Source organism: Leptosomus discolor, chromosome 7 (genome assembly GCF_034619465.1).
Source record: "Leptosomus discolor isolate bLepDis1 chromosome 7, bLepDis1.hap2, whole genome shotgun sequence".
Taxonomy (NCBI): domain Eukaryota; kingdom Metazoa; phylum Chordata; class Aves; order Leptosomiformes; family Leptosomidae; genus Leptosomus; species Leptosomus discolor.
In genome coordinates, this window is record NC_141397.1 from 6,257,378 (window position 1) to 6,274,008 (window position 16,631).

Consider the following 16,631-nt stretch of genomic DNA (forward strand, 5'->3'; position numbering starts at 1 on the left):
CTCAGGTAATTCATAACTGTAGTTTAATACACTCTTGACTATCTTCTCAGATCACACCTGACAGGATTTTGTAGCTTTAAAGCCCGTAACAGAAGTTCTAGTCGCTCTCTGGTACGTGACGAGGTAATGAACAGGTAGGCTCCCACTCACACACTTCTTTTTAAATTGGGTTTTGTCTAAAAATGCATCTCCAAAACTAAGCCTCCGCCCACTCCTTGGCTCCTGCCTTAGATGTATCTCTATTTAATTTGCACCTTTGCTTTCTGCTGTTTTCAGAAGATGCACTTACCTTAACCTATTTCCACATAGCTTTGTAAGAAACTCCCACAACTACTCACAGGGACTTCCCTGTCAGCTCAAAGCCAGTGATCTCAATGGAGCTCATTGAACATGTCTCTAAACCATCCTTGTGCTTTGTTAGTGAAGAGAGAGGAGAGCTCAGCCTTTCCTGCTGCTCCCTGCTTAGGCCCTGACACCATACCCAGCCACTGAGTTGGCTTCTGGCCACTTATCAGGGGCTACTTTCTCTGCCTCAGTGACTAAATCCTGCAGTGATTGCCCCAGGACAGCTTGGAACAAAATAGGATTATCCCAGAAGATTTTTCCTCTTTTGCTATAAAGATCTGGTAGATCCCATTGCTGTTAATATTTAACAGCTAAAACTAGTCATTTAGCCTTTTCCTTTGCTTTTCATTTCTCTGGTCTGAAGGTATTCTTGTTCATTGTGTTACACAGGAAATCAGGAGTTTTGGTGACAACGTTATGGCCATTTTAACGGCATTTCGTTTTCACTTGTGTTTTGTAATACATAAGCTTTAGAGTTCCCTGAAGCATGGGAAATTCAGCTATTTCTCCTAATTTCATACCAAACATGTGCTTCCAAGTCTTGTGATCTGCTGTTCAGAATAAATAACAAAACTTTACGTCAAAGGAATAAAAGTAACGGATGAAATGTATAGTCAGTACTGTGCTAGAAATGCTCCGAGTTAAAGCCAGAGACAGCCGTATCTGAGAGTCGGTGAGCTTCCAGGGCTGGTAAAGCAGTAGTGCCTTGTAAGACAAGGTGATTGAAAGAAGAATAAATTTGCTTGAGAGCTGGTCAAACTTCTTTTGTCAGTGCTTTAACCACATGAACGGAACTGTAATTTTTTATCACCTGACAGCTGCTTGGATGAGATTTGCCTGCTAATTTTACTGGAAAGCTTTTCACCCCAAAATTTAGGAGCTGAGACACCACTGACACCGGTTCCATTCTGTTTCCCTCTCCCTTGAAATGATTCAAATCCTTATCTTGAAGATTATAGGTAGGTGCTCTCTGGATTGGGGTATGGCATGATGATTCATGTTCCTAGTTGCTCATGTCAAGACCGTTTCTTTTTTTCTAGCAGTTATTTCTGCTGGAGCAGGTACCAGACCCCTGATACCCCACTTCCCAGCTCAGTCGTTGGTCTGTTAGGCAACAAAGTGATTTATCTCATGCTGGCTTGGGAGATGTTTGCTAATGCATGCAAGTGGAGAGCACTACTAATGGAGAGACTAGGAAGGACTTGGTGCCTTATAAGTGGTCCTGATTGTTGGGAGACCATGGTTCAACCATTCTCCTGTCTACTTCATATTGAGTACAAAGCTGCATTCTGATACAGAGCTGGAAACTCACAAGTTCACTAGATTGCTACTGCTGAGCACTTAAAGCTGGTAACTGGAGTTCAGGTAAGTATCTGCTAAGAATCTGACGATTTGTCTTGAAGGATGATGACTTCCCAAAATGTGCCAGCCTAACACTTTCCTCTTTTTTGTTGAATGAATTACTCTATGAACTTGCAGTACCTACATTTTATTGGTAATATTTTTCAAATTGGATAGTGGAAGAGATGGTTAGGATTTAAAATATGACATTCTGACCCTTCGATCACTGCTTTCAATACAAAAGACCAATCCATCGGGATTTTGATATCTCTGAAGACATTCTTTCCCACTAGCATGTGCACGTTTATAATACAAATCGCCACCACTGGATGTAAGTTGGCAAGCTGGAATGCAAGAATGGAGCATCCTTTGGATAAAGGTGGGGATTTATCATGTAACCAGTTCTTACATTCTGTTTTGAGCGGTGAAGCACTGGGATGTCTGGAAGACATTGCTGAATGATGCGTTTTAAAATCAGTAGGTCACTTGAACACCCATAGTAAATAGACTTGCTCTTGTATTGTTTAATTCCCTTTTCCAAAACAGTAAGGAAGCTATCATGATCTGTTACACTAAGGAGTCTCAAGGTTTTCAGCTTATGTAGGACTTAATTGCTCAGCTTGTATTTGGTAAGAGAAAGCCTGGTCCTGACAACGTTTAGATTAACTGAAATGTTTTGTTCAGTCCGGCAGCAGGGAGGCAGTGAATGAGTGAAGAGGGATTCTTTGATGAGAGGGATTAGAAAGCTGTGGGTGTACCACAGCCTGCGGAGAAGACTATCTAGTCTTCTCAACTGTGCAGGTTGGTTATGAGTGGCAAGGCTTCATGCCTGAAGTTCTTGTACTTAAGTTTAAGTAAATGCATTTTAATTAATTGAAATAACTATCTGTGTTTAAAACTGGAAAATTTGCTGTACTCCGAGGTTAAAGCAAATGACTCCTCCCCTGTCTGAGCAACTGATACTCAATTTTCAGTATTGCTTGAAATCTGTAAGCCAGTGGTTTCCTATTTTTACTATACTGTAACATATGAGGATGGTGAGAAGACCTTTATGTTTTGGACAGCTTAGTTTTGTACTTAGTACCACATGGAGAGTTTTTAATTAGCCCCTTTCTGTTAATCTAACTTGTTTATAAAGCTTGCCTCCCCTGGTCCTTGCGTGATAAGTAAGCTCTGTTACGGGCAAGTAACTGAGCCACAATGTCCATAATTCAGCAAGTCTCCTGGAGCTGCCACCTTCCTGTGATCTCTCGGTGTGCCTCCTTGCATTCATTGTTCTTATTTTGACTTTATGGTTGGTTATTTGTAGCCCCGACCCTCTCAGTTTTCCTAATGTTTTGCCTCAAAGATCAGAAGGCTTTAGCTTCTAATGAGTATCAGTGACATGGCGTCAGCTCTGACTCACAGAATTGGTCCCTAAGTAGTAAGGCATGGGATTCTCTTTGTTCTCTTTGTTCTTAGTAGCTTACCTGAAGGTTTACAAAAATAAACAATTCCGTCCTGGTCAGTTTTTGTTGCTTGGTTTGGTTTGGGTTTTAATTTTTTATTTTTTATTCAATGAACAGTAAATACATCCTCTCGCTGAAATTCCAGCTGAACCCTCTGACACAATGGCTTTCTTTCCCCCACTGCTGCTTGTGTGCCAGTCTCGCATTATCAAACATTGCTTTTCTTTTGGGCCAATATCCTAATCAGCATCACCTTTGCAATGAAGCTCATCTGTTCTACTGAGTTTGTCTCCATTACTAGTAGTGTTGGTCTTTTTCTCCAATCTGTGAAGACTCTAGTGGTGTTGGCACCTTCTGGCCTGCATGATGTGCTCCACAGCACCCTTCAGTCTTCTCCCAAATTCTTGACATCACTTTGGTGTGCGTATTTGTCACAGGATGTGCAGTTCCAGTCAGTCACACAGACTCCACAGCTTTAAGGGACTCCGGCTTTGAGGTTCAGCTGCCCTCCTGCAGCACGTCCCACAGCTGTCATGTCTTAGTCAGCCATGTCCCCAGCATGTCCACATCGCAGTACCGTTTTTTCTCCCTTGACTTCAGTCTGAGCTGGATGAGAGTCTTTGCTTGGACAATTCCAGTTGTCAAGGTTAAATCTGGGATGTAGCAGTCTCATCTTCTGAGTTTCCTAGAACCTAAATATAATCTGTTTTTTTTTAATCCAGGCCTTAGCCACAAAATTGTAAAACTGACTCTCCAGATTATAGACCAGTAATAAGGCCCTCTTTTCACCTTCGTCCTTTCTTTTTTTTTTTTTCTTTTTTTTGGGGGGGGGTTGTGAGGGGGAGTGTCTCTTCCCCCTCTGCCCCCACAGAGTGCAGTACTCCAAATTCCTGTCTAATGTCACAACTGACCTCCTCTACTGAAACTGGAGAAGCTGGCTGGGCTTTGGTCTAATCTGTCGAAAAGGAGGAGAAGGGACCATCTTTTAGCAGCCTGCAACTACCTGAACAGGTACTACAAAGGTGAAGGATCCAAACTATTCCATCAGCTTGAGGACCATGAGCTGTGGCTTGGGACATTCATAGTAGACATCAGGAAAACCATCTTTGTGAGGAGGATAGTGTAGCACTGGCACAAGTTACCCAGAGAGGTGGAGAGATGATGCTGCCACGTTTCTAAGAGTTGGTTCAACAAAGTTTGAATCTTAATGTCATTATTCAGGGATCATGCAGGGGGATGGGTTTGGAAAGAGCACCTTCATCCTGTGCCTGACCTTCGACTGTTTAACAGTGTATAACAAACTTTGAAGTAACACAGCAGCCTGTTCCAGCTGGTTCATGCTGTGAGGTAGTTCCTAACGCAGATCGCTGAATGTGCTTCTGAAGGCTTCTCACTACAATTGTTGTCTGCAAACATTGACATCATATGGCTCCTTTCTTAGACAGTATCTTAATGATGTATTAAAGACCACTGGTTTGTTTTCCCATCGAATAAAGCCATTCCATCATAGAATGCCTCAAACTTCACATTTTCCTTAGTTTTTTACTTTTAGGTTGCCTATATTCTATGCTGCGCTGATATTCTGTCTCCTAAAATAGTCTCTTATTTGCCAAGATAACAGAAACATTAGGGTCGTATAGCTTTGAAAGGTCTTAACCAAGGTCAGCTTTAAAAATCTGTGGGGCTACAACTCCTGAAATAGTCCAGGAAAGAATTCTTTCTCTTTTTGAATTCCCTGATTGTGTGAGTATAAAGTTTTGCTGAATTTTCAATGTTCCTCTTGCCTAAATGCTGCTTACTGCGAAAACAGCCCATCTCACAGGGGTGAGAGTCTTTCTCTCTATTTCTTTGAAGAATAACATTTTATTGCTAATAATCTCTTAGCACACCTTACCAGTACACTACCCTGAGTTTCTTGCTAGGGAGTGTGTTTGTGCAGAAAGCTGGCACGGGAGCAGGATCAGTGATGGTGGCTTCTCAAAGATCATCTGTTGTGAAGGAACTGAGCCGTTTCCTTGGTGGGGGAACATATCACAATGCAGTTACCCTGGATGACAGAAGATACATCTCCCATAAGATCCCCACAGAAAAACTGATAAACTATGGACTCAGAGGAGAGTGAGAGGGACTGAAAGCTGGCTGAACTGCCAGGCTCAATGGGTTGTGACTGGTGACACACAAGCTGGGGGCTGATTACTAGTGGTGTACCCCAGGGGTCAATACAGGGACTGATATTATTTAATATCTTCGTTAATGGGTGGAAAGAGTGCACCCTCAACAAGCCTGCAGGTGATACAATGCTGGGAAGAGTGGTTGATACCATCCAGGTTGTGATACCATCCAGGAGGGCCTTGACAGGTTGGAGAAATGGGCCGGCAGGAACTTTATGAACTTCAACAAAGGGCGATGCAAAGTTCTGCCCCTGTGGAGACAACAGTACACGCTAGGGTTCAACCAGAAAATGATCTAGGATTCCTGGTGGACAGCAAGTTGGACATGAGCCAGCAGCATGCCCTGGCAAGCGTGACCAATAGCCCCCTAGGGCTGCATTAGGCAAAGCATCGCCAGCAGGGCAAAGAAGGTGAGCCTGCATCTGGAGTGCTGGGTTGAGTTCTGAGCTCCCCCAGTACAGCAGAGACATGGACATACTGGAGCAAGTCCAGCAAAGGGCTTTAAAGATGATGAAGGGATGGAGCATCTGTCATTCAAGGAGAGACTGAGAGAGCTGGAACTGGAGAAGAGATGGCTCAGGGGGATCTCATCAATGTGCGTAAATAGCTGATGAGAGGGAAGTAAAGACGACAGAGCCAGGCTCTTCTCTGTGACATCAAGTGTCAGGGTGAGAAGCAATAGGCCTAAACTGAAATTCGGGAAATTCCATGCAAATGTAAAATAAAACTTTTTTTCATAATGTGAGGATGATTGAAGACTGGAACAGGCTGCCCAGAAGTTGTGGAATGGCCCAGAGCAACCGGCTGTAGGTGACACAGTCTCGGACTGGGCAGTCTCCAGAGATGCCTTCCAAATCCAACAATTCTGTAATTTTGTGATCCTACATATGTAGCATATGCAAAAGAAAGGTTAAATAGTACAAAGGTGAACTTAAAATTGAAGCCAGACATATCCCACTCCCCTCTACAGCTGACCTGTTGCCACATAAAAGCTAAATTAATGGGAAGATGCCATACTGTGGTCACAGATTGAGGTATTATTGCTGAAACAGTAATGAATGGTTATTAACTTTTACCCATGAGGTGCTTGTGTTTCACTGCCTTGCGGGTCATACACTGTACAAATATAGCCGTAATGCCCCCGTCAGAATAGTTAGCTGGCTATTTAAGTCAATTAGAGTGACTTAAGGCAACGTGTACTTAGAGTCTTGTTTAAACATTATGGCCTGGAAACGGTAAGCACACTCCCGCAGGTGGTGACACTAAATAACCAGTGTCAGTCACAGGGAGCTGATAGGAGGATGGGTGTTCCCACTCTCCTGCTGGCCCTGTTCCAGCCGGCGGCATGATGATAACGTGGCTTTATCTTGGGATTCAAATGCACAATGCTCCTTTGAAACTACATTTTTTTGTAGCTGGCATCAGCAACACTATCCCAAATCTTGTGAAACACTTAGTTTATAGTGGCCCAAGGGCTGAGATATGTTTCAACCATGCTTAGCGTATGGGCTCAGAAGCTGGGATGGAGCAGCCAGCTCTCATTTCCCCTCCCTCCTCGTAAGGTCACTGCGGCAGCTGAGAATGGCTGAAGTAGAAATGAGCTTAAGCAATGTGGTCTATTTGCATCCAGCTGTTGCCTGTATCCAGCTGTATCGCTTGGAGATCCCCTGGGAGATAAGGATTTCCCACATAGTTGAGTCACAGGTGGTCTGATCTCTGCATGCCAATAAAACGGGGTGGGAAAGATGGAGATGGGAGTGTGGTCTGAAAGCAAAGCACTTAAAACTTCGTAAGGAGTCGTATATATGTAAAATTGCACCTAGTAGAGTTGCAATGTCGATGGTCTGTGGGGAGCCACGTATGCTTTTAACATGCCTGAAAAGACAAGATGAAATACGGTGTCATTTCTTGTTTTCTGTGGAAAGACCTGTCGCTGCCCTACTTTGCTTAGCCAAGATTTCAGAGCTGAATGCGTTGAGTCATTACAAACACCAGCAGGCTGGGGCTTCAGTTCCTGTGCTCCTGTCTGATACCATGCAGCTGCTGGAGCTGCGGAGCCAACAGGCAGCTGGCAGAGAAGCTGCCTGTGACTCGCAGCTTGCCGCAGTCTGTAGGTGTTGCTGGGTAGAAATGACCTGGGGCCAATTGGTAGCACCACCTGCTTTCGAGCATGTAGAGGGGATATAAATCAGCAGCGCAGCAGGAATAGGGGGAATGTCCATCTATGCTTGGTCTTTGCTTGGTTAGTGTGAAGCTCTGGGATCTGCTGCTTTGGTGTTCTGGCTAGCTGTGCTGAGGTCCAAGTTGTTAATTCAACAGGTAGTGCTGCTGCCTCCACTGACTGTAAGTTTTAAACATCAAATATCTTACTAACAAGCAAAAAAGCCAAACAAACTGAAAGTAGTGAATAGCAGAGTCAGGTAAATTATGTCAGTTATCTGAAGAGAAGCAAATAATTTATGCTATGCTCTTCAGTAATGCACAATTATGTGGGTGTCACATGCCATAGGCATGGGAGCCTGTAATTATTAGTATTACTTTCGTTAGAGATTTATATGACAGAGGTTACTTTCACCTGTCTCGTATGATGATCAAATAATAACCTGCAAACTGCTGGTAGGCTCCACTATCTGTTCTAGCTCCTTATACTTTCTGTTTTAAAATTGTGAAAGGAGTAGAGAGAGATGTCACCTAAAAGTCAGAAATAACCTGCAGCTTTAGCTGAGTTTGAGGTGGACATTTGGATGTTGCAAATGTCGTGCTTGTGTACATGTGGAGCTGTGCTCTGTGGTTAGGAGTCATGACTTCTGGCATGGTCTCCTACAAAATCTTTCTCTTCTCTTTTAGAAGAAAATGACAGTCCATCAGACAGTGGTTTCAGCTAAGGATGCCTTCACTGTTGTTTTGTTAGAGGTGTTCATTATACTCAGGTTTATTCTTTCTATTGACCAATAAGATTGTAGCACCTGTATTTCCTTGCAAACTTCCTGGTTGATGTGTGCAATATACCAGCATGTAGTGTGCTTGACTTTGTCTTTTATGTAGGGGTTATGTGGAACCAGTCCCGCTTTCTGCTCTTACTATCCTGGCTCAGCCCCCAAAGTAAACAGCATTCTTATAACTGGTTAATTCAGGTAGAGTCATCATAAAAGCTTAAGAATTGATGCAAGAAGTAGCAAGCTGCATCTTGATCTCTGAGACCATCCTTTTGGTGTTTGATGTTGCGATGTCAATGAAACTTAAGCATGAATGCACCATGATAATAGGAATTTTCCAACTGTCTCTCTGAGCCAGTCGGGTTGGTTTTGAAGTAAAACCACCCCATTTCTTCTGTTAAATACAGGAAATGCAGGAATACAAAACTCCTGATGTAAGTAGCTCTACCTTTTAACTGTTCCAGTTGCAGGCTGTAAGAATTTCTGGGACTTGCCGTATTGTTTGAATCTTTCTGTATGAACTTGGACTGCTAGAGCCTGTGCTGTGAAAATATTGTGAGGTGCTCCAGTGAAGTCAAGGGGACCGTTTGCCGCACGTGCATTTGGCTAGCAGGGCTTGGGTCTGAGTTCATGTAAGGGAAGAAGCGTTAAATTCACAGAGGTGTGGCGAAAATGAAGGTGGTGCTTTGTGTTTACAGATAATTTAAATTGAAGAGGAAAAGTATTCCAGGGGTATTATTTTTACTGCACAATCATAAAGGTTTCCCCCTGTCACTAATACTGCTCACGTAAAGCAGAATGACTCCTTTTGCTCTGCAGCACAATCAGGTGAACGTATTAGCAAGGACCCCTCCAGGAAAGTCACAGAGTTTTGCCCTTATGAGAGCACACCGTGTTGCCATGTTTTTTTCTCCTGTTGCCTGTTGGTGAGCAAACACACCCTCTGTGAGTACATTCAGTGATCCGGTTCATACTGGGCAGAGAGGTTTGAGCTTCCAACTTCTCTTAAATCAGTCTTAACACAATTTCTAAAAATTGTTAGGTTAAAGCCAAGCTCTGTTCTTGACCACCTGTCAAAAAGACCATTTTTCTAAAGCAATGCTACTGTGATGGTCTGTTAGAGAACTTGAGCCTGAAAATCTCTCTGTTTTTACAGGTCAGCCCTTGTCAAGTGAATCTCAAACGGAACACCCCTTGCTTTTTCAGCAAATAGTAAATTAATTCGCCTCTCCTTGCAAACCGGTTTATATAGAAATCTTGCTTGGTGAAGTACTTTGGTTAGAAGTGGAAGGTACGTCACGGCAGGAGATGAATTCTGTAAAACCTTCTAGGCAGGTGCATGAAAATGCCGCTCTTCCATTTTCTTCGTTTCGCCGAATTCTGCCTGGTGAGCGAGTCTCGCCCAGGCTGACTCGCAGAGCTGGCGAGCAGGAATTCCTCATAGCAGCAGCCCTGGGTGTTGGCTCTCTGCTGTGCGGCACCATAGCAATTTGGGAGTGGCTCTGTTTAGTTAATAATCAGAATACTCGCTGCCTTTAGTTTTATTAGGGAAGGGGAGAAGAGAGAGAGAGAGAGCACATCTGTGACTTATCACAGCGATGACGTTCAAATGTTATGGCAGATAAAATGGCAAAGACTTTTTTTCTGTCCATGAGGGAGGATATCCTTTTCCTTTCTCTTTCTGTGTTTTGTGCAGGACGGAGGTGCGTTCTCAACCTACTGGAGAGGGCATCCTAATGCAGGAATGCCGTTCTCGGTCAGCAGATCTGAGATGGCTAAAAGTTAATGCTGGGTTTATGGTGCTGGTTAAACAGTAGCTTGCACCTAAGTTGTACAAAGAATGTTGCTGCAATTTTGCTAACAGGAAGCGAATTGGATATAAAACTAAATGCAAATAAAAGCACCACCCTACAATTTTAGGGTTTTTTTTTTTGGTATATCATTCTCCATTTTTAAGGTGGCATTGTTCTCCATTTCATGCTAAGTCAATGTGAAAGTTGTCAAAGAAAGACCCAGCCACATTTCTTTCCCCATTAGCTGCAGGTGCCAGTGTTGATATGTTGGAAAATAAACGCATGTTTGGAGGCTGTAATAATAGCACTAGTGCTTTGTTTTAGTGAAGATACACCCCGCTCCATGACCGATTCATGGTCTCTGCACCATGTACAACTTCAAAACAACAGTGGAGTCAGATTCAGGGCACACACTTTAACCCATTCATTTTTCATTTTGTTCAAGCTTTTGCAGAGGGGTCAAAACTGTGACTTAGGCAACCTTTTGAAAGGGTAGGCTGGAGATCCAGAGAGATATCTGCTGTCAAACAAGCACCTTTAAAAAAAATACTTGTAAAAAATCCTGACGAAGCTTTCCACTACTTTGTGCTGTAGAGCTCCAGTCTGAGGCATAACAGCTTTACAGTGATGTCACAACAATGTTTTGGGAAATGCTAATCATTTTGTGCCTAATATTTGAGCACCTGATCAAAGAATAGGATTTTTGTTTTGCCAAATTGCCACTTTGGAAAAAAAAAATATAATTTTATGGGGAATGAAAAGTAAGTCTTTTTCAAAATTTCTCATGCAAAAGAAACAAAATTGGTTTAGAAAAAATAATTATTTTGGCTTCACTTCCCAAAATGAAATTACGTTGCAGAGAATTGCCTGTGCTGCCTCTAACTCACGGAAATCTAGTAATAGCTGGCAGGGTGAAGAATTCGCTGGCAGTGAAAGCATAAACCTCTTACAAAGTTGGTGTTCTAATAAGTGTTTAACCAGTTTGGTGGGAAACTGGTTAGATGAAATAGGTTAAGTCATAAGAAAATGGTGGGGAAAAATGTGTCATGACAGATGAAATAAGTACTTCTTCACAGGAGTATTCCACTCTTGATAGAAAATTGGACAGTGAAATTTTGCCTTGTGGAGTAAAGCGGGGAATTTAAGTGCTCCTTCAAGGGCAGTGAGGCTTTAGAAAATATTAGAGCAAAAGATTCAAATTTTTGAAATTCTGAATCGTTCAACCTGCAACTCCAGGACAAAAGGTCACTGAAATTTGAGCAATTTTGGACTCAGCACTTGAGTCCACAACCCAGGTTTCCATCTGATGGCTACTATTACTGAATTTACTCAGGACTCTCTACTCGGTCACCCTCATGTTCTTGTTGATTAGAAACACTTCGTTAAACATGGGTTAGGTGTTTAGCACTGCCCAATGACCACAGCTTTTACCTTTCTGAAGGAATTTGTTTTGGGTATGAACCTGGATCATTCTAGAGTTCTTGATGGGCATCTCAATATTACGTCTACAACTTGGGTCCAATTTTTCTTAAAGGACCTATACCATTTATGCCTCCAAAAAGGAAAGCAAATAACCAACAATTGTAGAGATGTAAAATGATTCACCTAAGCCAGAGCTACCGGAGCAGAGTGAAGTTGTAAATGCACACAGCAGTGAAGGAATCAGCCGCTCACAGCACAGCTACATGAATGTTGGAAAACCTGCTGCTTTTGAGTAGGAAATCTTAGCTTACGTGACATGATACCTGAGATATTTTAATCCCTGAAGGAATAAAATTGGCCTATGCAGCACTGCAGTTATTTGGGAGATAACAGTGGTCATACTGTCATTTTGGCAGATGGAGTACGTGGGGTTCGTAATGACGGGCGATCAGTTAACTGCTTAGCCAGGCGCCTTCATTCCCACTCTAATCACTGGAGAACTTCCCCTTCCTTCTCAGGTGGGCCTTGCTATATTGCTGACTACCCCTTCCTTCACCAGGACGCTATGAACAGTTTCACTTCTGCCGGACACATCTTCAAGGTTAAGCTAGCTGAGGTATGCCCATGTGTCGTGTAAATGCTCGGTTATGTCCTGGTTCCTGTCCAGTTTCTGTGGACCGGCTTTGAACTGGAGCACCAGCTTAGAATGAGATCTCAGCCCACTCCCTGAATGACCCGGAGGCATGATGATGCATATATGTGTGATTATAACTCTCAGTTTTAAAATAATGTGGCAAGGCAACTTTTTTGTTACCTGCCTTGAATTTTTTAATTCATTCTGTTTTTCATCTTTCCCAATTATGGAGATGTCAAGATTTAATAACTTTTGAAACACTCTCCCAGTGGCACAGAATGTGGAAATATAAATCACGCATGCGATGGAGCGTGTATGTGTTCAGGCATCCTGAACCGGACATGCTGGCAGAAGTGTCCTGGAACTGCCTTCCTCTTAATTCCTGATTTAGCTCACTTGCAAAGCTAATTGGATATAGTTTCTGTGTGTAAGCTGTAGCTTGGTTTGTATTTCTACTTGGTTTAATGACTAATCTCCTTCCAATCTATATATGTTTAATCAGGAGATGACCTAGGTCAGATAATATGTCTGCTGCAAATGTTCTACTTGCAGCATGTTTCACCAAGCGATAGCAAATCGGTTGAGAATTCCTGCCGTGCAAATCTCTTTCAAAATACTTTTACTGAGGGAGAGAATACATGGCAGATTGTGAATGGCTGCCTCCCTATTCCTTACTGCCTTGATGTTTTCAAGAACATTTTCAGGGATACAATATACCCATGCTATATTTATCCATGAAAGTTTCCACTTCTCAAGCTGCTGCTAATATAAGTTTCAAAGAACTTCCTTTGGTATTAAGCAGTTATTTATAGGTTGGTCAGATTTAAATAATTTGTCCTAAATCTCAGACCTGTCATAAATCTTGTTTTCTTTCTTTCCTGTTGTCTTTCCTGTTTCTTATAAATGTAAAACTCCATATATCGTTAAAATCTGCCCTACACATTTCAAATGGCTGTGTCTGTCTGTCAAAGCTATTTTTTTTTAACATCTGTCTACATATGACTATACACATGCAGACTCCAGAAACGCCAAGGGGTCTTGCTGAAGCAGTGACACAGCAGGCCTCTTTTTCAACTGATATTTGGGAACAGGAAACAAGCTGCTTTCCTGTCCACTTCAAACATTTGATGCCCATTAAGATCGCTCCTTGCTGTTGCAAAATTGAAGAGACTCATGGACTTTTCTGCTTGTTTTGTGAAGAGTGACGTCAAGGTGATCCATCTGAGGGTCTTTTCATCATGGTCAACAGCCAACATTTAGCACTAAAACCACTGCCAGCAGTGGCACTACCTTGGAGAAGAAATGCCGAAACAGAGCCAATGCCTGCTCCCCCATGGGTGAATCTATTCCAAACCAGTAAGTCATGCCCGGGAAGGGGGCTGCCAAGTTGAATGAATCTGCCCATTGACAAAGGACATGCTGTCTTCAGCGTATGGTCAGGCCTCCCGTCACAGTGCCTGGTGTGAAGTCCACAGTGCGGTTGGTGCTGAGATCACTGACGCTCTGGTGCGGGAGAGGGCAGGGGATCAGCTCTGCCAGCCCAGGCTGAGGAGTTGCCTGGGTGCTGGCTCTAACTGTGTACCTGCTGCTGAGGAGCCCAGAAATAAGAGAACCAACAACTGCGGTAAGCTGCTGCACTGGGGGAAATACAGGAGGTTTTTGTTCAACAAAGCCCATACCTACACGCAGATGGGGCACTAGCTGTCATCCTGACCCTGGCTGTTTGTTTCCTTCTTGCCTGGTTATTATAGAATCACAGGATGGTTTCGGTTGGGACTTTGAAGATCATCTAGTTCTAATCCCCCCTGCCATGGCAGGGACACCTTCCACTAGATCGGGTTGCTCAAAGCCCCATCCAACCTGGTCTTGAGGGACCATTATTGCAGATAATTAATCTGGAGCATTATTGCAGATTAATATGCTGCCTTTTTCCACCTGTAATATTCTGGGCTTGAGGGAGCATAGGAAACAGCATATCCTATCAAATAAAATGGCAGGAAATCATTCTTGAATGCTTGATCATTGTCGTATCATTTGCCTACTCTTTTTGAGTTGTAAATGCTCAGTAAGACCTTTGATCCCTAAGCTGGTCACACTAAGTTCATTGCTCAGGATGAGGCCCTGCTGCGCATTCAGTGAAGTTATTGTATCTGGGGAAGAGAATGAAGGGACACAGGCTGCTTTGTGCAAACCAACCTGGGAGGATAGATGTGCTCTGGAAATTACTCCTGCGTCTCTGCCTCAGCCGTGCCTCTGCAGAGGGAGTGGCATGGCTGTGCAGGCTGGCTGCTGCAGCTGAACACGGCTTTGCCTTGCTGTATTTGCCTAGCGGGGCGGATGCTCGGGGACAGGGGGAAAGCAGATAGGAGCTTGGGCTGGTTTGCCTGTCCCGCGTAGGATCCTTGACGAAACACAGGAGTCGTTATGCAGTGAAAAGGGAAGAAACCTGCCCTGCGCTTTCTGCACCCAAAAGGGAGGGTGTGATGGTCACTGACAGCCCTTCCTGGCTGTTTGCTCGCTGGATGCAGCTCTGTGCTGGAGGAGGAAATGAAGGATCAGGTCGGTGATGGTGCACACGCTTACGGTGTGACCTTCTTGTGGCGTACGAAAGGATGCTGTTAGCTGCGGCAAAGCCTCCCCCAAACCCTGTAGGAACAACTGCAACCTCTCTTGACATGAGTAACCTTGAGTGACTGCTTAGCAGAGTCCACAATGCATAGCTGCGTTGTGAAGGGTTTGGCTCGCTTCTGTTCTCACTGGTGTTTCAGAAAGGAGGATCTCAAGGTAAATGAAGATAAATGGAATCAGTAATACAATAAACCAGACAATGACAAAGAAGCGTTGGAACTCTATGCAGGGACCGAAAGTTTGTTGTCACAGATACATGCCTATTTCTGGGTTATTTAATTTGCACAGCTAACTTTATAATATAGAAAAAGACGAAGTGCTATTGTAATGAGAAAACCCCTCTATCATACCTATAATTTTACTTAAAGTTAAATGTGCTGGTTAGAGTATTTTTTCTCTGATTGTGAATATTCCTTTGGTTTATGAAAGGAATCTGTCCTGCTGATAAAATAATATCCTAGTCACTTTTGAGAGACATCAGCTGAAGAAGTATTTCCTTATTTACATCCCTTGCTGCCCCTCTTAACCTTCTTTGGTTCGTTTACCAGCTCAACTAAGCCAAGGGGCCTTTCTTTGGTCATGCCTGTAATTCCTTTTCTTCTTTGTCCTGGGAAGGACAAAGCCATAGGCACAACCTGCCAATGTGAGGAAGCTGCATGGTCTGGTGATAGGAGAGACAGTCCAACGTGTGATCGCTGTTAATGGGGAGGCCACATTCCCGAGCTCCTTCTCTGGCAAATCTGTGCTGGAAAATGGCTGCTTACAATAACTCAGACCTACGTCTTCAGTGAAAAGAATTTATTTTTTTTGCTTCAGAGGTATAGACTGCAAGGAGAAAACAGCCTGTAAAAGCATGTTTTGCACTGTTGTCCTTTACAACCTGTGCTAATTTTTTTCCCCTGTCATTCCGTCTTTCACGGAGTAGGACAAGACTATGTGTTACAATTTTCTTTCTAAACATCTGTCAGTGCAATGACCCTCCTTCCCGCTGGCAGCCGCTGGCAGCTGACTTATGCTTCTCTCCTAGAGAATGACAGCCTCAAGGTTTTAGTTCCTGTCTTGATTCTGGCTCAAGTTCAGGAGAACATAATTTAAGCTATACAGAGGAATTTTCTAGTGAATGGCTTATCCTTTCTTCCTCTACTGTCTTCCTGACATTGCTTTATTTCTTGTTTTTCCTCTTAAATCAAGGGAGGATACAAATTTTGTGCAGACAAGGAAACAATGACAAGGAGAACTGAGATGCGTGTGCTCTTTTTTAAAACAAATTAACAAATATATCCCTCTCATGTTGCTTAGTATCCAGTGTTTTGCAGTAAATTAACTAATGGTTTAGCAGCATGGATTGCTAAATTATCATGCCCACCTATAGTCTCTCTTGCTGTCTTACCCAGAGATGAGTTGAAACATAAAGATGAATTTTAGGTCCATGCAGTATATGTGGTTTTGTCAAAATGAAAAAGGAAAAAAAAAAACAAACCACAGCTGTAGAAAAAGAAAACATTTTTCAAGCTTAATTAATGTGTAGCGTGGCTACACTTATGTAAGTTATTTATTTAAATTACCACTTATTTACATCAATTTGCACCTAAAATTAGAAAAGAAAGCTGTACTTTAATTCAGCATCTAGTTTTGCCTAGCCTTATGACTTCAACTGTGTAAGCTGTTCTTTTTCTGTTAAACAAGATAATCTCTGTTCTGGTTGTACAAAGCCTATCTTATATAGGAGATGAGTTTGAAAATTTTCCGTAATCTTTACATTGTAATCACCTTGGTAACTACATGGAGAGTTAGAGTTATGTTTTGTTCCCCTAAGAGGTGTATAAAGTAGTGATTAAAGCTAATATATACAAGCAGGACGCAACCTTTCTATATCAAGCTATTTATAAGAAGAGTTTATTACCATCCCCACA